Source organism: Salvelinus namaycush, chromosome 6 (genome assembly GCF_016432855.1).
Source record: "Salvelinus namaycush isolate Seneca chromosome 6, SaNama_1.0, whole genome shotgun sequence".
Classification (NCBI taxonomy): Eukaryota; Metazoa; Chordata; class Actinopteri; order Salmoniformes; family Salmonidae; genus Salvelinus; species Salvelinus namaycush.
Window position 1 is genome coordinate 27719331 of NC_052312.1, and position 24913 is coordinate 27744243.

The following is a 24913-nucleotide window of genomic DNA, read 5'->3' on the forward strand; positions in this document are numbered from 1 at the left end:
ACAGTGCCTTCAGAAACTATTCACACCCCTTGACTTTTTCCACAATGTTGTTGATCCATCCTCAGTGTTCTATCACAGCCATTAAACTCTGTAACTGTTTTAAAGTCACCATTGGCCTCATGGTGAAATCCCGGAGCAGTTTCCTTCCTCTCCGGTAACGGAGTTAAGAACGACGCCTGCATCTTTTGTAGTGACTGGGTGTATTGATACACCAGCCAAAGTGTAATTAATAACTTCACCACGCTCAAAGGGATATTTAATGTCTGCTTTCAATTTTTTTTACCCATCTACCAATAGGTGCCCTTCGTTGGGAGGCATTGGAATACCTCTTTTCTTTGTGGTTGAACCTGTGTTTGAAATTCACTGCTCAACTGAGGAACCTTACAGATAGTCGTATGTGTGGGGTACAGAGATGACGCAGTTCAACTTGTGACTTGTTAAGCAAACTTTTATTCCTAACGTATTTAGGCTTGCCATAGCAAAGGGGTTGAATACCTATTGAATCAAGACATTTCAGCTTTTCATTTTTATTGATTTGTAAAACATTTCCAAAAACAGAATTCCACTTTGACATTATGGGGTATTGTGTGTAAGCCAATGACAACATCTCAATTGAATCCATCTTAAATTCAGGCTGTAACACAACAAAATGTGGAAAAAGCCAAGGGGTGTGAATACTTTCTGAAGGCACTATGTTTGAACACTGAAAATAAATTATTTATTTATGTTAAGATACCTTCAAACGAAATGTCTTATAAGCTCAGCAAAAAAAGAAACGTCCCTTTTTCTGGACCCTGTCTTTCAAAGATAATTTGTAAAAATCCAAATAACTTCACAGACATTCATTGTAAAGGGTTTAAACACTGTTTTCCATGCTTGTTCAATGAACCATAAACAATCAATGAACATGCACCTGTGGAACGGTCCGTTAAGACACTAACAGCTTATAGACGGTAGGCAATTAAGGTCACAGTTATGAAAACTTAGGACACTAAAGAGTCCTTTCTACTGACTCTGAAAAACAACAAAAGAAAGATGCCCAGGGTCCCTGCTCATCTGCGTGAACTTGCCTTAGGCATGCTGCAAGGCGGCATGAGGACTGCAACTGTGGCCAGGGCAATACATTGCAATGTCCGTACTGTGAGACACCTAAGACAGCGCTACAGGGAGACAGGACGGACAGCTGATCGTCCTCGCAGTGGCAGACCACGTGCAACAACACTTGCACAGCATCGGTACATCTGAACATCACACCTGCGGGACAGGTACAGGATGGCAACAACAATTGCCCGAATTACACCAGGAACGCACAATCCCTCCATCAGTGCTCAGACTGTTCTCAATAGGCTGAGAGAGGCTGGACTGAGGGCTTCTAGGCCTGTTGTAAGGCAGGTCCTCACCAGACATCACTGGCAACAATGTCGCCTATGGGCACAAATCCACCGTCGCTAGACCAGACAGGACTGGCAAAAAGTGCTCTTCACTGACGAGTCGCGGTTTTGTCTCACCATGGGTGATGGTCGGATTCGCGTTTATCGTCAAAGGAATGAGTGTTACACCGAGGCCTGTACTCTGGAGCAGGATCGATTTGGAGGTGGTCTGCGGCGGTGTGTCACAGCATCATCGGACTGAGCTTGTTGTCATTGCAGACAATCTCAACGCTGTGTGTTACAGGGAAGACATCCTCCTCCCTCATCTGGTACACTTCCTGCAGGCTCATCCTGACATGACCCTCCAGCATGACAATGCCACCAGCCATACTGCTCGTTCTGTGCGTGATTTCCTGCAAGACAGGAATGTCACTGTTCTGCCATGGCCAGCGAAGAGCCCGGATCTCAATCCCATTGAGCACGTCTGGGACCTGTTGGATCGGAGGGTGAGGGCTAGGGCCATTCCCCCCAGAAATGTCCGGGAACTTCCAGGTGCCTTGGTGGAAGAGTGTGGTAACATCTCACAGTAAGAACTAGTAAATCTGGTGCAGTCCATGAGGAGATGCACTGCAGTACTTAATGTAGCTGGTGGCCACACCAGATAATGACTGTTACTTTTGATTCTGACTCCACTCCTTTGTTCAGGGAAACATTATTCAATTTCTGTTAGTCACATGTCTGTGGAACTTGTTCAGTTTGTCTCAGTTGTTGAATCTTGCTATGTTCATACAAATATTTACACATGTCAAGTTTGCTGAAAATAAAGTTGACAGTGAGTTTACTTGAATGATCAAGTAATGCAGCAGCAAAATGTTAAGTATTAAGAAAAGAAATGGATGCTAGAGATCGAGTGTTGGATTGGATGTCTGCTATATGTCTGATAAATGATTGCACAGCTTTTAGGCCATGCAGGATTGTGTGCACCACAGAAAAATTGACAATTATAATTTTTCTAATAAAATCTGAGCATCTTTTATTGATTTCTTGGGTTTCCTGTCCAGACTACTGTACCACTGTCTTTAGACACAAAAGCATACATCAATTTACATAAGACTGACCCATTCTCTCTGAAAAAAACGGGATCATTTGTCACACAAAAGTTTTATTCAGCAGTTAAAGTTACAATCATCCATTATATAGACCTTGAGTAGTACAGATATAATTCTGGAAGAATACCAGTACAGAAGAAGGCACAGGAGGACAGAGTTATGGTTTGAGTTGTGAAACGCTGATCTAGATGACACCTTTCAATCCTGGCTGCTGTTGGACAGCTGTTTGCTCCTGACCCTGAAGTTGTTGAATAGACGGCTGTGACGGCCACCTCATTCAGCCAGCCTGACGCTCTCTCTGGGTTTTCCTGTGTTTGAAAAGCATTGCAGGCAGCCACTGGAGCAGAAGTAAAAGCCGTGTTTTGTCAGCCGTCTGAAATGCTGGGGACCGGAACCTCATAAGCTCCCCTCACTATACCCAGCGGATTGGGGAAAGTCAACCCGATTGTTTCAATACATTTTGTCATTAAAAAACAAGGGACAGAGTAAATAGGGCAGAGCGGCAAGTGGGCCGGGTGACTAAAGCAATGTATTGTTGAGGTGTCAGGACCGGTCAGCTTATTCAGTGTGTGGGGGGGGGGGGGTCATTCTGCAAGCCAATACTTCTGGTCTGATTCACTCGCACTGCCACTCACACTACTTGGGTCTCTGTCTACAAACAAATATACTACCACTTACACAAGGCCTCACTGTCTACACACTGCCAATCACACTCTGTCTGCCCCATCTAGCTGGCTGCCAAAGACCCATACCAGTAAAAGTACACACACAGCAAACATAGCTGACACATAACATAGATTAGGTTATTGAAATGCGTAAGGAAGTTGAAGACTGGTGCTGTTGGTTGGAATATGTAACTACAAATATGTATCTACATGTAACTAAATCTACGTTTTTTTTTGTGAAGAAACATGCGGTACCCTGAAGTACAGGAATAGTCCTTTGTATCATTGATATTCTCACCAAAAGCCAAAACAGGGTGGTAAAAGCAGATATAGTGCAAAGCTTGTAGCAAGACAATCAAAATCCATTCCCTTTGCAACACCCTTGGAACGGAAGGGGGAACCCTATAGTTTGGTTAGCACCAACAAATTGGTTTGAAATCATTTGTGTGAAAACCTTCAAGGGTCTTTTGAACAGGGTTTGAGCAGCATGATACCATCTCTCTCCTTTACTCTTAAGCCCATGGTCCTCAGGGCGGAGTCATTGGCCACCCCACAACGTTCTAGAGCTGCCACCAGCTCCTGATTCACCAGGTTGTGTTCTAGAATATTCCGGGTAGCAAAGTAGGCCCACTGGCTGATGGAGAAAGAAAGGTTAAGGATGGCATTACATTTATGGCACACAGAGAGTGAGAGTTAGTTTTATTTTACAATGGAAGAGGAACAAGAGGAATGTAGAAACCCAACTCTCAAAAGCTTTTTTCTACAAAACTACACATATTGGTTGCTGTCTCCTACACATTCACACATACTTTACTTTGATTTGTGGTTGAAGGGGAGTAACACTAACCCACTCTCAATTAGCTACCACCATCCCACTGTACAGGACACTATCAGTACAATGAGTGAGTACTGTGTCCATGTTGAATGACAAGGAAGCGACCCAGCCTCCCACCCCCTCTAGTTCTCTTCCTCTCCACATATGCCCAGTCAGCATCTGTGACCAGGCCATGTAGCGGTGTGGCTGTGGCCCAGACCTGGGTTCAAATACTATCTGTGCTTGATTGAGCTTGCCTGGCTGAATGGACCAATAGAATCATCTCAAACCAGCAAAGACCACACATCCGGCACTCCAGGCAAGCTACCCACTGGGCACAGACATCATTTCAATGTCTAGCTTTGGTTTACATTTGGTTCAGTTGTCAATTTAAGTGGATTTTACTTGAAATCAACAACACATTTAAATGTAATTTGATTTAAGTTGACTTTTCAAATCCAATCAGTTTTCCACATTGATTCAACGTTATCACATCATTTTTGTTGAATTGACTTGGAAACAACATGGATTCAAACAGTTTTTGCCCAGTGTGTCTGGCTGTAGCCCACCTGAGAAGAGCAGAGGGAGCTCAACAATAACCTCGATGACAACTTCCTTCCTGGGGGGGTCAGGGGGACAGTGGGGCTCATTAATAGCTCACCGCCTGGTGAAAAGACAAGCTGGCACCGTGCCCTGACCGACAGCTAGCCCCCGGGGGGTGGACGGAGGTGGACTCAAACTAAGCTGTTGTTGTGTCAGTGCCAACATCCACCAACAGTATAAACATGATGGATACACGGCACATACTGTATAATAATTCACCACAGTGACTTGTCATGCCACTAGAGGTCTCTTCACAGTCCCTAAGTCCAGAACAGACTATGGGAGGCACACATAATACATAGAGCCATGACTATTTTCCACATCAGGTAACTGATGAAAGCAGTATAGTCAGAATTAAAAAGCAGGTAAATATACACCTTATGGAACAACATGGACTGTGAAGAGACACACACAAAGGAACAGACACATGCATACACACACACACATTGTGATATTGTTGTATGGTGGTATTGAACATTTTGTGTTGTCGATATGTGGTGGTGTAGGGATGTTAAATGATGTACTAGTTAATCTTTAGCTCATTCAATACAAACATAGTTCAATGTTTGATCTTTTGTTTTATACGTAAATGTGGGTGCTTTGGTGTGTTTGGACCCCAGGAAGAGTAGCTGCCGTCTTGGCAGCAGCTAATGGGGATCCCTAATAAATACAAATGTAGACACTCACCTACATTTATTTGGACAGTTAAGCTAAATTGTTTAATTTGGCTCTATACTCCAGCATTTTGGATTTGAGAGCAAATATTTTACGGATGTGAAAGTACAGAATGTCACCTTTTATACGAGGTTATTTTCGTACATATATGTTTTACATTTAGAAATGAATGCACTTTATGCATCTAGTCCCCCCGTTTGAAGGTGACATTAAGTACTTGGACAAATTCACTGCATAAAATGTAGTATTTGGTCCTATATTCCTAGCACACAATGACTACATCAAGCTTGTGACTCTTCAAACTTGTTGGTAGCATTTGCAGTTTGATTTGGTTGTCTTTCGGAATATGTTGTGCCCAAAATAAATGGTAAATAATGTATTTATCACTTTTGTGATTAACAAGTATTTTTTGAGGGGATATGAATCTTTGTTCCTCTTTCTCACTCAACATTATTCACGATTTATTCAGGACTATCCATAATCATGGAAGCATCCACATGAATGTAGGACATTCATGTGAACTGAAAAGCTCAGTTCTGGGATTTTCTTCTACTCCAAAATGAATTTAAAAAAAATGTATGCTGACACCATCTGAAATATAATTTCCATCTCCAGAAATGAGCCCAATAACATACTGGCAAAAATTATATTTAAAATTATTTTAATTAACATATTGGACCATGCATATAGCCTATGCATGGTCTACAGTGCCTTCAGAAAGTACTCGGACCTGTGGACTTTTTCCAAAAATGTTTACGTTAAAAATGTATTATACATTTTTTTTTTTTAAAGACAAACTCCTCAGCAACCTACACATAATGACAAAGCGAAAACAGGTTTTAGGAAATGTTAGCAACTTCATAAAAACAGAAATAAGATATTTACATTAAGTATTCAGGCCCTTTGCTTTGAGACTCGAAATTAAGTTCAGGTGCATCCTCTTTCCATTGATCATCCTTGAGATGTTTCTTCAACTTGGAGTCCACTTGTGGTAAATTCAATTGATTGGACATTATTTGGAAAGGCACACACCTGTCTATATAAAGGTCCCTCATTTGACAGTGCATGTCAGGGCAAAAACCAAGCCATGAGGTCGAAGGAATTGTCCATTGATCTCCAAGACAGGACTGTGTCGAGGTACAGATCTGGGAAACGGTACCAAACATTTCTGCAGCATTCAAGGTCCCCAAGAACCCAGTGGCCTCCATCATTCTTAAATGGAAGACGTTTACATAGACATACGTGAATTTGTCCAAATACTTATGACACATTCAAAGAGAGGGACTAGATACATAAAATGCTTTCATTTCTAAAATGCTAAAACAAATATTTAAAACAATACCCTTAAATAAAAGATGACATTCTGTACTGTCGCCTCATGACATTTGTCAAATCCTAAATGTTGGAGCATAAAGACAAATGTACACATTTTAGCATCACTGTGTGTCCAAATAAATACGTAGGGAGTGTATACAGTAAAATATATCCATCAACCACCAACATTGACTTATGACTATAAACATGTTAGATAAACGTACGTATCAGCAACAACAATACTTACAGGAAGACAAAGGATGATACATAAAAGTACAAAGCTCATTAGGTTAACATCCATCCACAGTGGCTTTAACATGATAGTTACGACTAGTATAATTTAAACACCACAGGCACATCAGATTCTATACGAATCAAAAGGACACAGGGATTGTTGCTGTCAATAACGCAGTTGTCCATAATGAGAGGAAGACCATCCAGTTCCCTAACCTGGAAGAAGAATACAAAAATCGAATTAGGGATGCACAATATATCGGTGAACATATCGGAATTGGCCGAAATTAGCTAAAAATTCCAACATCGGTATCGGCCTGATGTCTAGTTTAACAACGATTTGCAAAACCGATGTCAAAGCTGACGCGCATACCTAAACTCAGCAACAACAAAAAAAAGTCCTCTCACTGTCAACTGTGTTAATTTTCAGCGAACTTAACATGTGTAAATATTTGTATGAACATAAGATTCAACAACAGGCAAACTGAACAAGTTCCACAGACATGTGACTAACATAAATGGAATAATCCAGGACAAAATCAAAAGCAACAGTCAGTATCTGGTGTGGCCACCAGCTGCATTAAGTACTGCAGTGCATCTCCTCCTCATGGACTGCACCAGATTTGCCAGTTCTTGCTGTGAGATGTTACCACACTCTTCCACCAAGGCACCTGCAAGTTCCCAGACATTTCTGGGGGGGGAATGGCCCTAGCCCTCACCCTCCGATCCAACAGGTCCCAGATGTGCTCAATGGGATTGAGATCCGGCCTCGTCGCTGACCATGCCAGAACACTGACATTCCTGTCTTGCAGGAAATCACGCACAGAACGAGCAGTATGGCTGGTGGCATTGTCATGCTGGAGGGTCATGTCAGGATGAGCTTGCAGGAAGTGTACCAGATGAGGGAGGAGGATGTCTTCCCTGTAACACATAGCGTTGAGATTGCCTGCAATGACAACAAGCTCAGTCTGATGATGCTGTAACACACCGCCCCAGACCATGACGGACCCTCCACCTCCAAATCGATCCCGCTCCAGAGTACAGGCCTCGGTGTAATGCCTATTCATTCGAAGATAAACGCGAATCCGACCACCACCCCTGGTGAGACAAAACCGCGAGTCGTCAGTGAAGAGCACTTTTTGCCAGTCCTGTCTAATCCAGCGAAGGTGGATTTGTGCCCATAGGCGACATTGTTGCCAGTGATGTCTTACAACATGCCTACAAGCCCTCAGTCCAGCCTCTCTCAGGATATTGTGGACAGTATGAGCACTGATGGAGGGATTGTGCGTTCCTGGTGTAACTCGGGCAATTGTTGTTGCCATCCTGTACCTGTCCGCAGGTGTGATGTTCAGATGTAACGATTCTGTGCAGGTGTTGTTACACGTGATCTGCCACTGCGAGGACGATCAGCTGTCCGTCCTGTCTCACCGGTAGCGCTGTCTTAGACATCTCACAGTACGGACATTGCAATGTATTGCCCTGGCCACAGCTGCATTCCTCATGCCTCCTTGCAGCATGCCTAAGGCAAGTTCACGCAGATGAGCAGGGATCCTGGGCATCTTTCTTTTGGTGTTTTTCCAGAGTTATTAGAAAGGCCTCTTTAGTGTCCTAAGTTTTCATAACTGTGACCATAACTATGACCTTAGTGTCTTAGCTTCTCTAGGATAGGGGGCAGCATTTTCACGTTTGGATGAAAAGCATACCCAAATTCAACTGACAGCTACTCATCCCCAGACGATAAGATATGCATATTGTTAGTAGATTCGGATAGAAAACACTCTGAAGTTTCTAAAACTGTTTGAATCATGTCTGTGAGTATAACAGAACTTATTTAGCAGGCGAAACCCCGAGGACAAACCATTCAGATCTTTTTTTTTTTGAGGTCACTCTCTTTTCAATGGATTTTCATTGGGAATACAGATTTCTAATTGACCTTCTTGCAGTTCCTACCGCTTCCACTGGATGTCAACAGTCTTCAGAAATTAGTTGAGGGGTTTTCCTTTGTGTAATGAAGAAGTACGGCCATTTTGAATCAAAGTCACTTGAAGTGTCCTGTTAGATAGAAACGCATGACCAGAAAGCATGCTACAGATTGTTTTAATCCTGTATTGAACACAGATCATCCCGTCTTCAATTTTATCGATTATTAACGTTAAAAAATACCTAAAGTTGTATTACAAAAGTAGTTTGAATTTTTTGGGCAAAGTTTACAGGTAACCTTTGAGATATTTTGTAGTCATGTTTCACGAGTTGGAACCGGTGTTTTTCTGGATCAAACGCGATTTTGGATATATATCGACGGAATTAATCGAACAAAAGGACCATTTGTGATGTTTATGGGACATATTGGAGTGCCAACAACAGAAGCTCGTCAAAGGTAAGGCATGAATTATATTTTTATTTCTGCATTTTGTGTCGCGCCTGCAGGGTTGAAATATGCTTCTCTCTCTTTGTTTACAATGGTGCTAACTCAGATAATAGCATCGTTTGCTTTCGCCGAAAAGCCTATTTGAATTCTGACACGTTGGTTGGATTCACAACAAGTGTAGCTTTAATTTGGTGTCTTTCATGTGTGAGTTCATGAAAGTTTGATTTTTATAGTAATATATTTGAATTTGGCGCTCTGCATTTTTACTGGCTTTTGGCCAAGTGGGACGTTAATTTCTCTAGGATATGTGGGACGCTAACGACCGTTCCACAGGTGCATGTGCATACATTTTTTATGGTTCATTGAACAAGCATAGGAAACAGTGTATAAACCCTTTACAATGAAGATCTGTGAAGTTATTTTGATTTATCTTTGAAAGACAAGGTCCTGAAAAAGGGATGTTCCTTTTTTTTGCTGAGTTTATATAACACAAATAGATGTATAACATCTTTGTATAACGTAGGTACATGAAGTGATGACTCCATGTAAAATTTTGCACTACATGTGCAACACAGCATTCCTAACCTAGCCCACAATGTCTGCTGTGTGGATCGAGGAGTCAACAAGTCGAGCAGTCATTTGAAAGAGTAAAGGAAATTTCAGCGAGACAACTTAAAGGCGAAATCCATTAACGCCAAGATAATGGACTTCATTGCCCTTGACAAATCAACCGTTCTCTCTCATGGGTGATTTTGGCTTTCACCGACTGGTCGAGCACCGGTACACTTTTTTTTACTATTTATTTACTATTTTTCAGATGTTGCCCTACCGGAGATACACCATAATAGCGTCACAGCTATTAGCTTCACGACTGACATCAACCCTATGAGCATGCTGAGACTGTGTCGTCGAGGATTTCATACTGAAGTCGTATTGAATGCTCATGAATATGCTGGTACTCATACCGCTATAACAACATCTCCACCCCGCTGATCCTCAACACTGGGGCCCCACAAGGGTGCGTTCTGAGCCCTCTCCTGTACTCCCTGTTCACCCACGACTGCGTGGCCATGCACGCCTCCAACTCAATCATCAAGTTTGCGGACGACACTATAGTGGTAGGCTTGATTACCAACAACGACGAGACGGCCTACAGGGAGGAGGTGAGGGCCCTCGGAGTGTGGTGTCAGGAAAATAACCTCACACTCAACGTCAACAAAACAAAGGTGTTCCTCAAGGTTCCGTTTTAGGACCACTATTGTTTTCACTATATATTTTACCTCTTGGGGATGTTATTCGAAAACATAATGTTAACTTTCACTGCTATGCGGATGACACACAGCTGTACATTTCAATGAAACATGGTGAAGCCCCAAAATTGCCCTCGCTAGAAGCTTGTGTTTCAGACATAAGGAAGTGGATGGCTGAAAACTTTCTACTTTTAAACTTGGACAAAACAGAGATGCTTGTTCTAGGTCCCAAGAAACAAAGAGATCTTCTGTTAAATCTGACAATTAATCTTGATGGTTGTAAAGTCGTCTCAAATAAAACTGTGAAGGACCTCGGCGTTACTCTTGACCCTGATCTCTCTTTTGACGAACATATCAAGACTGTTTCAAGGACAGCTTTTTTCCATCTACGTAACATTGCAAAAATCAGAAATTTTCTGTCCAAAAATGATGCAGAAAAATTAATCCATGCATTTGTTACTTCTAGGCTAGACTACTGCAATGCTCTACTTTCCGGCTACCCGGATAAAGCACTAAATAAACTTCAGTTAGTGCTAAATACGGCTGCTAGAATCCTGACTAGAACCAAGAAATTTGATCATATTACTCCAGTGCTAGCTTCCCTACACTGGCTTCCTGTTAAGGCAAGGGCTGATTTCAAGGTTTTACTGTTAACCTATAAAGCGTTACATGGGCTTGCTCCTACCTATCTTTCCGAGTTGGTCCTGCCGTACATACCTACACGTACGCTACGGTCACAAGACGCAGGCCTCCTAATTGTCCCTAGAATTTCTAAGCAAACAGCTGGAGGCAGGGCTTTCTCCTATAGATCTCCATTTTTATGGAATGGTCTGCCTACCCATGTGAGAGACGTAGACTCGGTCTCAACCTTTAAGTCTTTACTGAAGACTCATCTCTTCAGTAGGTCATATGATTGAGTGTAGTCTGGCCCAGGAGTGTGAAGGTGAACGGAAAGGCTCTGGAGCAACGAACCGCCCTTGCTGTCTCTGCCTGGCCGGTTCCCCTCCACTGGGATTCTCTACCTCTAACCCTATTACAGGGGCTGAGTCACTGGCTTACTGGTGCTCTTTCATGCCGTCCCTAGAAGGGGTGCGTCACTTGAGTGGGTTGAGTTACTGACGTGATCTTCCTGTCTGGGTTGGCGCCCCCCCTTGGTTTGTGCTGTGGTGGAGATCTTTGTGGGCTATACTCGGCCTTGTCTCAGGATTGTAAGTTGGTGGCTGAAGATATCCCTCTAGTGGTGCGGGGGCTATGCTTTGGCAAAGTGGGTGGGGTTATATCCTTCCTGTTTGGCCCTGTCCGGGGGTATCATCAGATGGGGCCACAGTGTCTCCTGACCCCTCCTGTCTCAGCCTCCAGTATTTATGCTGCAGTAGTTTGTGTCGGGGGGCTAGGGCCAGTTGGTTATATCTGGAGTACTTCTCCTGTCTTATCCAGTGTCCTGTGTGAATTTAAGTATGCTCTCTCTAATTCTCTCCTTCTCTCTTTCTTTCTTTCTCTCTCTCGGAGGACCTGAGCCCTAGGACCATACGTCAGGACTACTGGGCATGATGACTCCTTGCTGTCCCCAGTCCACCTGGCCTTGCTGCTGTTCCAGTTTCAACTTTTCTGCCTGCAGTTATGGAACCCCTACCTGTCCCAGACCTGCTGTTTTCAACTCTTAATGATCGGCTATGAAAAGCCAACTGACATTTATTCCTGATTATTATTTGACCATGCTTGTCATTTATGAACATTTTGAACATATTGGCTCTCTCTAATTCTCTCCTTCTCTCTTTCTTTCTCTCTCTCGGAAGAACTGAGCCCTAGGACCATACGTCAGGACTACCGGGCATGATGACTCCTTGCTGTCCCCAGTCCACCTGGCCTTGCTGCTGTCCCAGTTTCAACTGTTCTGCCTGCGGTTATGGAACCACTACCTGTCCCAGACCTGCTGTTTTCAACTCTTAATTATCGGCTATGAAAAGCCAACTGACATTTATTCCTGATTATTATTTGACCATGCTTGTCATTTATGAACATTTTGAACATCTTGGCCATGTTCTGTTATAATCTCCACCCGGCACAGCCAGAAGAGGACTGGCCACCCCTCATAGCCTGGTTCCTCTCTAGGTTTCTTCCTAGGTTTTGGCCTTTCTAGGGAGTTTTTCCTAGCCACCGTGCTTCTACACCTGCATTGCTTGCTGTTTGGGGTTTTAGGCTGGGTTTCTGTACAGCACTTCGAGATATTAGCTGATGTACGAAGGGCTATATAAAATAAACTTGATTGATTGATTGATTGAAAGGAGATGATTGTGGACTTCAGGAAACAGCAGAGGGAGCACCCCCCTATCCACATCGACGGGACAGTAGTGGAGAAGGTGGAAAGTTAAGTTCCTCGGTGTACACATCACGGACAAACTGAATTGGTCCACCCACACAGACAGCGTTGTGAAGAAGGCGCAGCAGCGCCTCTTCAACCTCAGGAGGCTGAAGAAATTCGGCTTGTCACCAAAAGCACTCACAAACTTCTACAGATGCACAATCGAGAGCATCTTGTCGGGCTGTATCACTGCCTGGTACGGCAACTGCTCCGCCCACAACCGTAAGGCTCTCCAGAGGGTAGTGAGGTCTGCACAACGCATCACCGGGGGCAAACTACCTGCCCTCCAGGACACCTACACCAACCGATGTCACAGGAAGGCCATAAAGATCATCAAGGACAACAACCACCCGAGCATCTGCCTGTTCACCCCGCTATCATCCAGAAGGCGAGGTCAGTACAGGTGCATCAAAGCAGGGACCGAGAGACTGAAAAACAGCTTCTATCTCAAGGCCATCAGACTGTTAACCTCTCTGGGGCAGGTGGGACGCAAACGTCCCACCGGCTAATAGCCAGGGAAAATACAGCGCGCCATATTGAAATAACATGATATAAAAATCAAACTTGCATTAAATCACACATGTAAGATACCAAATTAAAGCTACACTCGTTGTGAATCCAGCCAACATGTCAGATTTCAAAAAGGCTTTTCGGCGAAAGCATAAGATGCTATTATCTGATGACAGCACAACAGTAAACAAACAGAGTAGCATATTTCAACACTGCAAGCATGACACAAAACGCAGAAATAAAATATAAATCATGCCTTACCTTTGACGAAATTCTTTTGTTGGCACTCCAATATGTCCCATAAACATCACAAATGGTCCTTTTGTTCGATTAATTCCGTCGATATATATCCAAAATGTCAATTTATTTGGACCATTTCATCCAGAAAAACACAGCTTCCAACTATCGCCACTTCTCTACAAAATATATCAAAAGTTACATGTAAACTTTACCAAAACATTTCAAACAAATTTTGTAATACAACGTTAGGTATTTTTAAACGTTAATAATCGATCAATTTGAAGACGGGATGATCTGTGTCCAATACAAAAGAAAACAAACTGACGCAACTTTTTTCGTAACGTGGCTCTCTCAAAAGATTTACTTCATGTGACCCTCATTTACGATAGCCCTACTTCTTCAGTACACAAAGGAATAACCTCAACCAATTTCCAAGGACTGGTGACATCCAGTGGAAGCGGTAGGAACTGCAAGCAAGTCCATTAGAAATCTGGTGTCTCTTAAAAAATACATTGAAAAGACAGTGACATAAAAAAAAATACAAATTCTGAATGGTTTGTCCTCAGGGTTTTGCCTGCTACATAAGTTCTGTTATTCTCACAGATATGATTCAAACCGTTTTAGAAACTTCAGAGTGTTTTCTATCCAAATCTACTAATAATATGCATATCTTATATTCTGGGGATGAGTAGCAGGCAGTTGAATTTTGCATGCTATTTTTCCGAAAGTGAAAATGCTGGCCCCTGCCCACAAGAAGTTAAACAGCCACCACTAACATTTAGTGGCCGCTGCCAACATACTGACTCAACTCCAGCCACTTTAATAATGGGAATTGATGGACATTATGTAAAAATGTATCACTAGACACTTTAAACAATGCCACTTAATATAATGTTTACATACCCTACATTACTCATCGCATATGTATATGTATATACTGTACTCTATATCATCTACTGCATCTTGCCATCTTTATGTAATACATGTATCACTTTAAACTATGCCACTTTGTTTATATACCCTACATTTCTCATCTCATATGTATATACTGTACTCTATACCATCTACTGCATCTTGCCTATGCCGTTCTGTACCATCACTCATTCATACATCTTTATGTACATATTCTTTATCCCTTTACACTTGTGTGTGTATAAGGTAGTAGTTGTGGAATTGTTAGGTTAGATTACTCGTTGGTTATTACTGCATTGTCGGAACTAGAAGCACAAGCATTTCGCTACACTCGCATTAATATCTGCTAACCATGTGTATGTGACAAATAACATTTTATTTGGAAGAGGTCACGGACAGACATAGCTGAAACGTCACTGCTTGACATGTATGATGCAATCATGGTTGAGAATGAAACGACTGAACAATGAAACAGCACAGCAAGTAAGTGAAAGAAATCGGTTTTGATTATGTTTTACTGGTAATGGGGACATACGTCAATGCCAACAAAAAAAACGTTTTGGTCATTGTGTGTGTGTGTGTGTGTGTGTAACCTTTATTTAACTAGGCAAGTCAGTTAAGAACAATTTCTTATTTACAATGACGGCCTACCCCGGCCAAACCTGGCCGACGCTGGGACAATTGTGCGTCGCCCTATGGGACACCTAATCACGGCCGGATGTGATACTACAGTCCCTGGTTCGAATCCAGGCTGTAACACCTCTTGCACTGAGATGCAGTGCCTTAGACCACTGTGTCCATGTGTGTGTGTTAACTATTAAAGTTGTACAAGAACGCTTAAAAGACAGCTAAAATGTTAAATATCGGTATTGGGACTTTTGGCAAGGAAAATATCGGATATCAGTATCGGCCAAAAATGTCATATCGGTGCATCACTAAATATAATCAAAACAAACATATTTACAATGCAGAAATAGAATCTCACCATCCCCAAAAAACTACTTTCTCATCCAAAACACAGTAAAAAACACTAGTCACTAATTATTCTGTTTGTCTTGAGTCTATGGATAGGGCCAATTTCAAACAATGCTGAGATGGCAATTTTCCTTATGCAAGAAGAAGCTGTTTAAGTATTGTGTTTCCTTGGTTTCTATAGGGCAATCTCAATAACCAACCAACATCCATGTCCCTATCAGCCAACATTGAGGTCCCTATCCTTAGGAATTCCCTACTACCACGGAAAATAGCCATGTGTGGTTGCGGGTTGGTCTAAAGCTGTCACAACGTGTTGCACTGGTCTCTGTCACCTATCTAATTATATAGGTTAAACTTACATACATGCGGTTACTCTGCAAATTAAATGGTAGAGTCATGAACGGCCATAGCAAGAGAGAAAATGCTGAGTTAGTTACTGTAAAGTGTGTACTTTTTGATCACTCAAAATCAAAAAATATGAACTTCAGCCTATATGTAAAAAATACTTAATGAAAGACTATCATATTAAATTATTATTTACCAGCTGGGAGCCGACGATAGGTTATTATCATTCAAGGGCCTTGTAAAGTGGGAGCAAGGTTTTTAAGCCACTGCAAGTGGACACATGCCAGTTTCCCCCATCCCTATTAATGTGCTTTATATCACAGTCAGTGATAGCTGCCGATAGCTGGGATGGAACAGATAATGAGAGTAAGGAAATGTTTCTCTTTCCTCCATTAACGTAATAATAATAAAACCACCATGAGGAAGCCAATATGGCTCAGTGCTACGATGGACTCAAAAACACTTATTGTCTCTCCGGTGTGGCCCAGGAAGCACAGATACAGCATGAGGAGATTACTGTATGTGCTATTTAACTCAACATGTGTCTCAAATGACATCCTACTCCGTTTAGTGAACTACTTTCGACCAGAGTCGATTAGAATAGGAAGAGTCATTTTACATTTTCAGTCTCCATTCCTGACATTTTACACATGCTTCTTGACCCTTGATCTGTCATTTCCAAGGATTAAATACCTATTTTAGACACGGAGATAAGCACTCTAAGGGCTGATTTAAGGGTTCAAAAGGAGTCTGCAAATCCTACTCTGAAAGGACACGCTCACAGACAGAACTTGTGGCGGGTGAGTAAACTTCAAAGCATTGGATGAAATGTAGTATATCAATGGTCTTGCAACACAAGAGAGTAAATTATTTAATCTTCGACCCCCACAACCATGTTTTGTCAACTATCTGCACTATTACCCAAGAAAGCAAAGGCAACTGAACTAAATGACTATCTGTCATCATGAAGTGCTTTGAGAGGCTAGTCAAGGATCATATCACCTCTACCTTAGCTGACACCCTAGACCCACTTCAATTTGCTTACTGCCCCAATAGACCACCAATCATCAAGTTTGCAGACAACACAACAGTAGTAGACCTGATTAACAACAATGACGAGACAGCCTACAGGGCGGAGGTGAGTGCCCTCGGAGGGTGGTGCCAAGAAAATAATCTCTCACCTAAAGTCAACAAAACAAAGTAGTTGATCGTGAACTTCAGGAAACAGCAGAGGGAGCACCACCCTTATTCACGTCGACGGGACCGCAGTGGAGAAGGTGGAAAGCGTCAAGTTCCTCGCCGTACATATCACTGACAAACTGAAATAGTCCACCCACACAGACAGTGTGGTGAAGGCGCAACAGAGCCTCTTCAACCTCAGGAGGCTGAAAAATTTGGCTTGGCACCTTAAAACCCTCACCAACTTTTACAGTTGAGAGCATCCTGTCGGGCTGTATCACCGCCTGGTACGGCAACTGCACCGCCCTGCGTTCTGACCAAACAAACAAAATGATAACTGTAAAATACTTTGTGTCCGTAAATTGTATATAGTATGTAAAAGCTGGAAGTAGAAGCCTAAGTATTGTTGTCCATTAGTGTACACCAATTAGGGGAGGGGTGGCAGGGTTAGGGGAAAATAAAGGAATACAAAAAAAATAAAAACTTTTTTAAACTGCCAACAGTAACTTCGATCCAGTCCGGGACATTTCGCTGACACTATGCTTTCATGCATAAAACCCTTATATTCCAGTTTGAAGGCCTAAAGGATCAATAAAGATTAAGTCCTTTTTCCTAATGTGAATTATGACAACTGTGTAAGGCATACATGATTTGCACATTAGGTCGAGGCCTTGAGAAGTGAAACTGATGTAGGGCCAAAGTACTTACATGAGAAGATCTGGAAAGATGAGCGCCCAAATGTCCTCTTTGCAGAACTGGTTATCAACAGCAAGGTTTCCAATGAACAGTACCCAGCAACGAAGTGCTAGATCAGTGGTAAAGTGCAGAGAACAACAGTCAGACACGTATAAGAAGACTTAAGAAATAAAAAAAATAATGAAATTTGAACGGTTACAATACATTACAATTGTTTTGCACACAACTGCAAATACCAGGAGATTACGCTTATTCTCTTCAGCCATAGGAGGGAGAATAAAAACAAATCACCTTCAAAGACGTGTTCTCAGACTTCAGTTTCTGAAGCATGTCTAGGATTCTGATTGACAGGTCAATAGCACCAAGGGACCTGGATAAAAAGGTAGATTTGCTTATGTTTTAACCAACCAACCCACCCACCCAGTACAACTGGACAGAGGGGGGGGGCATTTCATAACAGGGAAACTGCTAAATAGAACACCCCCAGAATTTTGAAGTGTAAACACACTTGAATTCATGTGAAAACAAAACTACCAACATGGATGCGCTTGGTAATGTTATTAGCTCTTCCTTGACTGTGCGTGACTGGATTAACCCTTTCATGCGTGAGTTCCAAATATCTCTCAAACCCAAACCCAAGCACGCAGCCTGTTTATATTTATAGGCTGTTTCAACTTCAATTTCAAATTATTTTCTAACAAGTTTTTATTTTCTAAAAACAGTTTGAATTTAGGTGTGTTCCGCCTCCTCATTCATTCACATAAAAATAGTAATTTTTACTTTTGCGGACAATTACATTTTTGGGACATTTCTGACACGGACAAAATTCCCCCAAGCACTTCCCAATTGTTTGTGCAGTCCACGTCTGCAGACATTTGCTCATCTCCCGTCAGAACATGATCTGCACACGTGTTCACATTTTCTATCTGTTGCCCTCATTGCAGTCATTGTTTTCGTTAATAATAATAACTTTGGAAATGTGTGCGTTTCTATCAAAGTAAGTGCATTATTACGTTGTAATAGTTTCTGTATGTCGTTTCTATTGTAGCGTACTGTATGTATGGAGCGTAATATATTTGTGTATATTCTTTATAACCGCGGACACGTGAGGTAACGTTACTCATTTTATAACCTTTATGGTGTTATAGTCAATCGTGCTTATGTAGCTACATTATTCTATTAGCTCTGTAAAACAATGCTAATTGCGTCAGAGAAGTACTATCTTGTGTTGTATTTTGAAGCTACATGGCCTTATGACTCCCAAGTGACGCAGCGGTCAAAGGCACAGCACATCAGTGCTACAGGCGTCACTACAGACTCCCTGGTTCAAATCCAGGCTGCGTTTCTATCAAAGTAAGTGCCTTATTACGTTATAATAGTTTCTGCTGTAGCTCACTGTATGTATGGATCATAATATATTCCTTATAACCGCGGACACGTGAGGTAACGTTACACATTTTATAACCTTTATGGTGTTATGTCAATCGTGCTTATGTAGCTACATTATTCTATTAGCTCTGTAAAACAGTGCTAGTTGCGTCAGAGAACTATTAGCTTGTGTTGTATTTTGAAGCTACCCTGACCTTATGACTCCCGAGTGGCGCAGCGGTCTATGGCACTGCATCTCAGTGCTAGAGGCGTCACTACAGACACCCTGGTTCAAATCCAGGCTGTATCACAACTGGCTGTGATTGGGAGTCCCATAGGACAGCGCACGATTGGCCCAGCGTTGTCCGAGTTTGGCCGGTGTAGGCCATCATTGTAAATAATAATTTGTTTTTAAATTACTTGCCTAGTTAAATAAAATAAAAAATATGACCATGGTTTGTTTATTTGGTCTATTCAGCATAGCTCTGTTCTGCCCTGCCTTGCCCCCCTGTGGAGCTCAAAAGTTAGTTTCTTAATGCAATAAACTATTTTTTATAGCAGTGTTTATTATGTTACTTCTTTGTAGTATTGTTTTATTGCTATATCCTTATATTGTATTCTAATTAATAATTCCTCTTTCTTCTGTACTTTCAGAAACCACAAACATTATTTGCCAATATCATAACTGGAGCTGGACATCTTTGGAGCAGAAGAATGAGGACAGCTTTTGTATGCTAACGTACACTCCTTAACAGTCTTACTGGATGAAAAGACAGCAAGAAAACACATATGCCAATATGTAATAGTCGTCTATTTTATTGCAGTATTGGTAGTTGGTTCAACAACTTGTTATACTAGAGGACAAAAAACTGAAAATGCATAACCCATATTTAATATTCATGCAGTGACTGAACAACAACTGCATTTCCACCCCCACCCCCCCACCTCTGAAGGCATAGTATCATGGCAGTCAGTCACTTATTGCTGCAGATGTGCTCAATAATGCTTGAGCATGTGATACTCCTCAAAGCATGGTGAAATACATAGAGGTGTATCACAAGCTAAACACATGTATTTTGTCATCTTCCTCTGCTTACTTCTCCTGGTGCCAGACAGGCAGACTTTGCAGTGCCTCCTTGTGCGACTACCTTGAGCAGCAGTTTGAGGGACTTTGCAGGGAAAATGCCGTGCAGTAAGGCGTAGGGGATTGTTTACAGCAGGACGACCCCCAGTGGATGGGCGCCGAGGGGTGTGGTGCTCCTCCAGCAGCTCTCTCATTAGGTTCTCTCTGTATTTTTGGTAGGTAATTACTTTACCTAAGAGGGAGTGGGGAGGATGAAGAAAGTTAGAGGATGATGAGGCAGTGGGTAGGTGGGTGAGATATTGTCACTATAATTGCATAATGGATTTGTATCTGAACTGTACATCAAATTACAAAAATAGCTTGTTCAGTAATCATCTCACCTGTTAGTTGGCGGTGAACTATGCTGCCATTGAGGGCAGCAGTGTCGATCAGATGGAAAAATATCTTCTTATACCACTTGGTTGTTTTCCGAGTGCATTCCACAAAGCTGTTTATCATGTCTGGCTTATCCACTGCCCCCATTTTGAGGTTATAGTCGAGCACACAATCTGGTTTGATCTTTCTCTCTCCAGTCAGGTGATCCACCTTCCCTGTGGCCGACATGGTTGCTGTATGGACAGTGGAGAGGACATGGACATCTCTTTTGTCATGCCACTTTACTGCCAGCTGTTGACCATTCTCCTGGAACTCCACCTCCCCTCTCTGCATCTTCCTGCATCCGAATGCCGGCATCCCCTTCCTGTTCGACCTGACTGTGCCACAGGCCCCTGTGCTGTTGGAGAGCAGATGCTGGAAGAGTGTGGGACTGCTGTACCAATTGTCCACGTACAAAGTGTGTCCCTTGCCGAGATGAGGAGCCAGCATGGTCATCACTACGGACCCGGACACCCCAAGCCCCTCATAATGTTTGATGTCAGTGGTGGACCCTGTGTAAACTATAATATCCTGGACAAATCCTGTCTTCACGTCGCACATGACAAAGAACTTGACTCCAAACCTGTGCCTTTTGGAGGGAATATATTGACGGAACGCCAGCCTACCTTTCCATAACATCAGGGACTCATCAATGCATAGGTCCTTGTATGGCACAAAGACCCGACCAAATGCTGATGTCAGGCTGGTTAGAACATTTCTTATTTTGTATAACGGGTCACTTAAGATGGCAGTAGCATTGTTGACGAAATGCAGGCATCGCAGCAGAACTAGGAAGCGGTCTTGGGAAAAGAGGGTGGCAAAGAAGGGAGTTGCAAACATAGGACCTGTGCTCCAGTATTCTCTTAGGGAGTTCTTCTTTACTATCCCCATGAGGAGGACTGTCACCAGGAAGGTATACATTTCACTAATTGTGGTTGTCACCCATTTAGCGAGTTTCCCCCTCACTCCTGGCTCTCTCTTCTCCTGTAGCTCCAAGGCATAGCGATTGGTCTCCTCTACTATGTCTCCCACCAGCTCCTCTGTCAGAAACAACTTGAAGCACTCTGCCTCAGTTGGAAATGGCAAGGGGCGTTGCACTCCAGACTGGGACTCGTCAAAGCAAACAGCAGGGCCAGGAGGGGTGAAATTACTGGTGGCCTTCCAGCTACCACAGAACTCCTGTACTTCATCCACTGTCGGTCTGCCTCCATCACCACCAGCATCTTCAAAGGGAACTGGTACTTCGTCAGTGGACAAGGGAAATTCAGATTCAGGGTTCTCAATGGCTACAAGGTTGGAGGGCAGCTCCTCACTGTCACTGTCAGAATCTGATTCCTGACTTTCATACTCAGACTCATTGTCAGAATTTAAAAAAATCTCCAGAATTTCCACATTTGTGAGTTGTCTCCTTTTGAAAGACATTGCTAATGCTACAGCTTAGCTCACTAGCTACATACATAAACAACAACACTGAATGGCTCAGAGGAATGGCTCAGAGTGAGAGGGTACGTGTTTGACTACCGGCACACGCCACAATAAATCACTATCAGAAAATGTTTCGTGTGGCAATTATTTGTGTATTTACGGTTTTATTCACATGTTTTCAATTCTAGGTGACAAATCATGCATTCCGATTCTTGCACAGATTGTAATGGGCACATATTATGTGTGTAAAATATTTTTTTTGAAGGTTGTACTGATTATGATGAGCTAAGCTAATTCCAGCTGTGTAGCCATGTTTGTTGACATACAATGCATTCTGGGTTTCACGTAATCGTCTGTTTGACCAAAGATGTTATAACAAAATGAGGTGAGTAAGAGTTCACAAATTCTTTGAGGACTTCCGGAAATGAATGGTGGGATGTGAACGACGGTAGATGACACACCCCTTCAACATGCATACTATAAACAGACCAAACTCATCTCGTCTTCTCTTATTATCATCAGGTTTCTGTGAGGAAAATGCATGGCTGCGCGCTGAAACTAATCATCGGATTACTTTCGATTTCTATAAAGTGTTTTACCTAATTATTTCGATCAATGGTGAGCTCACCCGTGATGTGATTAATTATACATAGTAATTGCTATTAGCTAATTCATATTGTAGTTTATGTCAGCCTAGAGTTAGAAAATATGACTGCTTGTGTTGGGTCAATCTTTCCTCAGTTAGCGCTAGGACTATTGTAGCCTACATTTTCCCGGTTAGGATGATTGTGTTATGCTATATATACACTTCTGTGAATATCTGAACATTGAATCCAAAAAATAAACTGCTCACATTCTGGACATAACTTTGTAAGGACTGTGTTTGTGTAAATAGTTTCTGAAAAAAGTGTGGCCAGCTCAAACGCTGATTGTTGCGTCATTCGAAACTGGCCGTTCTAAACGAGCGTTCTAAATGAGTGTTCTAATCACACGGGTGTGATCGTACGCTTCAGGGACCACTGTAGAACGATCACACCCGTGTGATGGTACGTGTGAAAGGGTTAAAGTGTCTGGTAAATTGACTGCAGCTCACCTCATTAGGGTCTGGTTGAGCGCACACTGTACACAGCCATTGCTCTGAAGCATACTGCGGTCAACAGCAGGATCAGCTCTTCAACCTCTCTACCTGCAGCCTGGATCTCCTCTGATAGCTTTGACAGGATCTTCATTAGGCTCCTGAAGGCTTTATCCTCACTGCGGTCTCTGTGATAATACAGAAAACGAACAATGTTTCATTTAAACAGACAAAAGCAGGACATGGGTAACAGCCCAGTTCAATGAAGAGACAGCCCGTTTAGCTGAGGTCTTTTGCTAGCTAGTTAGCTAGCCACATAACTCTCCCCTTTGCGCACCTGTTTCCCTGAATTTGTAACGCATTTGTCAGTGATCGTAAAACCGGTCAATGTTTTTCACGGAACTTCTCAGCAACAATTTCATTCAATAATGTTGTAAAGTCCATCCTTATCCATGATTCCAACGCGGGTTCCGCCATATTTGTTTGTATTGTTTCCAGTGTGGGTGGGACATCCGTGTTATATCCTGGTGTTTGATTTGATAAAACCAGGAAGGAGGCTGCGATGGAACATTTGTTCCACCAAAATCATCAGTTTGATGGAACTTTGAAATCGATATCAATGATATTTCACCTTCACATCAATACCTATTTAAACCTTCTAATTTCCATGACATTAGCAGCTTAAATGCTATGTTTTAGTTTTTTTTCACATGAGAAATATACATAGGTATTGAAAGAGATTTGCGTCTGTTCAAATCTGGCATCAGGACAAAATGTGATTCATAGTCACCGAATATATTTTAAGTATTTTAATTAAACTCAAACCATAAATGGCAAATGCAATTTTCGTATATACGGGTTCACTGGATCTCCGCGCAGGGTAGATCAGAGAACTGTGGAATGTACTCAAAATAGTAGTTTTATACTATGACAAGTTTATTCTCAACTCTTCCAGTTGGCCTATCATAGTAGAGGTTTAGCATGGTTCATACTCTTGCTCCTCCTTTGTGGGCCCCCAAACTTGTCCAAGCCCCTTGGCGTTTTCCTTCTCCACATCTGGTTGTTGGGTAGAGCAGCTCCATTCTGTGTCCCCCTCGACCATTCACTGAAACAGTTCCTAATATGGTATTGTCCAGTATTCTAAACTCCTGGTTGGTCTAGAGAGATGCACCCCTCCCCTCTCCAGACTGTCCACAGCTTTTATGGCCTGTGGTGGTCAGTTTTTACACACCCCCTCTGCATTGTGTGTGTGTGTGTGTAACAAAACATCATTCACCTTCAACCAATCTGCTAACAGCCTATAGTGCATAAACATAAATCCTAACAGTATGTATATGTACATAAAAGCAAAGCACAAACTACAGATTATTGTGACCATGCTATGAGTTTCACAATGACCCCAGCTAGCACATAATGTTCTGAGTGAGAGCGTGGTTGTCCAATAATAATAAGTATTTTTTTATAGCGCTTTTTATACATAATCTCAACGTCGCTTTTAAAAAACGAACAAAAACTAATAAAAAATAACCCCTTTATAATAAAACATTGCATGCATCTATAATCACATTTGCGTAACAGTGGCATACAGTAGAACAGATTGGCCTTTTATAAATGCATTTCATGCAATTCTATTAAATGTACATGATATAAAACATGAGCATAATATGTTTTAATACCACACAAATGACTGAAATTAGTGGCTACTCTGACAATGCCAAACTGAGAGCAATAAACACGACCTGGTCTTGAACGCAAACAATAGCCCAGTTCAATGAAGAACGACCAATTTGATGTTCCAGCTCAACGAGGGGCTCAGGGGACTCAGATGATGTTCCCCTCACTTCATCATCCCCCTAGCGTTTCCGTCGACTCAGGGGCGCGCAAGGGCTGAAGTGGGGCTTCACAGTGGTGAGCGATGTGGCATTT

General features: G+C 42.3%; 1 long non-coding RNA gene and 1 pseudogene across 2 annotated transcripts; one reads left to right on the top strand and one right to left on the bottom strand.

Annotated features, from left to right (window-relative positions):
• Window positions 1-3600: 3600 nt before the first annotated feature.
• LOC120049055 lies at window positions 3601-23464 on the bottom strand (annotated as a pseudogene).
• On the top strand, window positions 18925-20695 carry LOC120049315. 2 transcript variants are annotated; one of them, XR_005477106.1, is made up of 4 exons: window positions 18925-18974; window positions 19644-19788; window positions 20106-20288; window positions 20646-20695. It is a non-coding gene; the product is annotated as an uncharacterized LOC120049315 (long non-coding RNA). The 2 variants fall into 2 exon arrangements; XR_005477105.1 differs by having other exon boundaries at window positions 19644-20288.
• Window positions 23465-24913: the final 1449 nt, after the last annotated feature.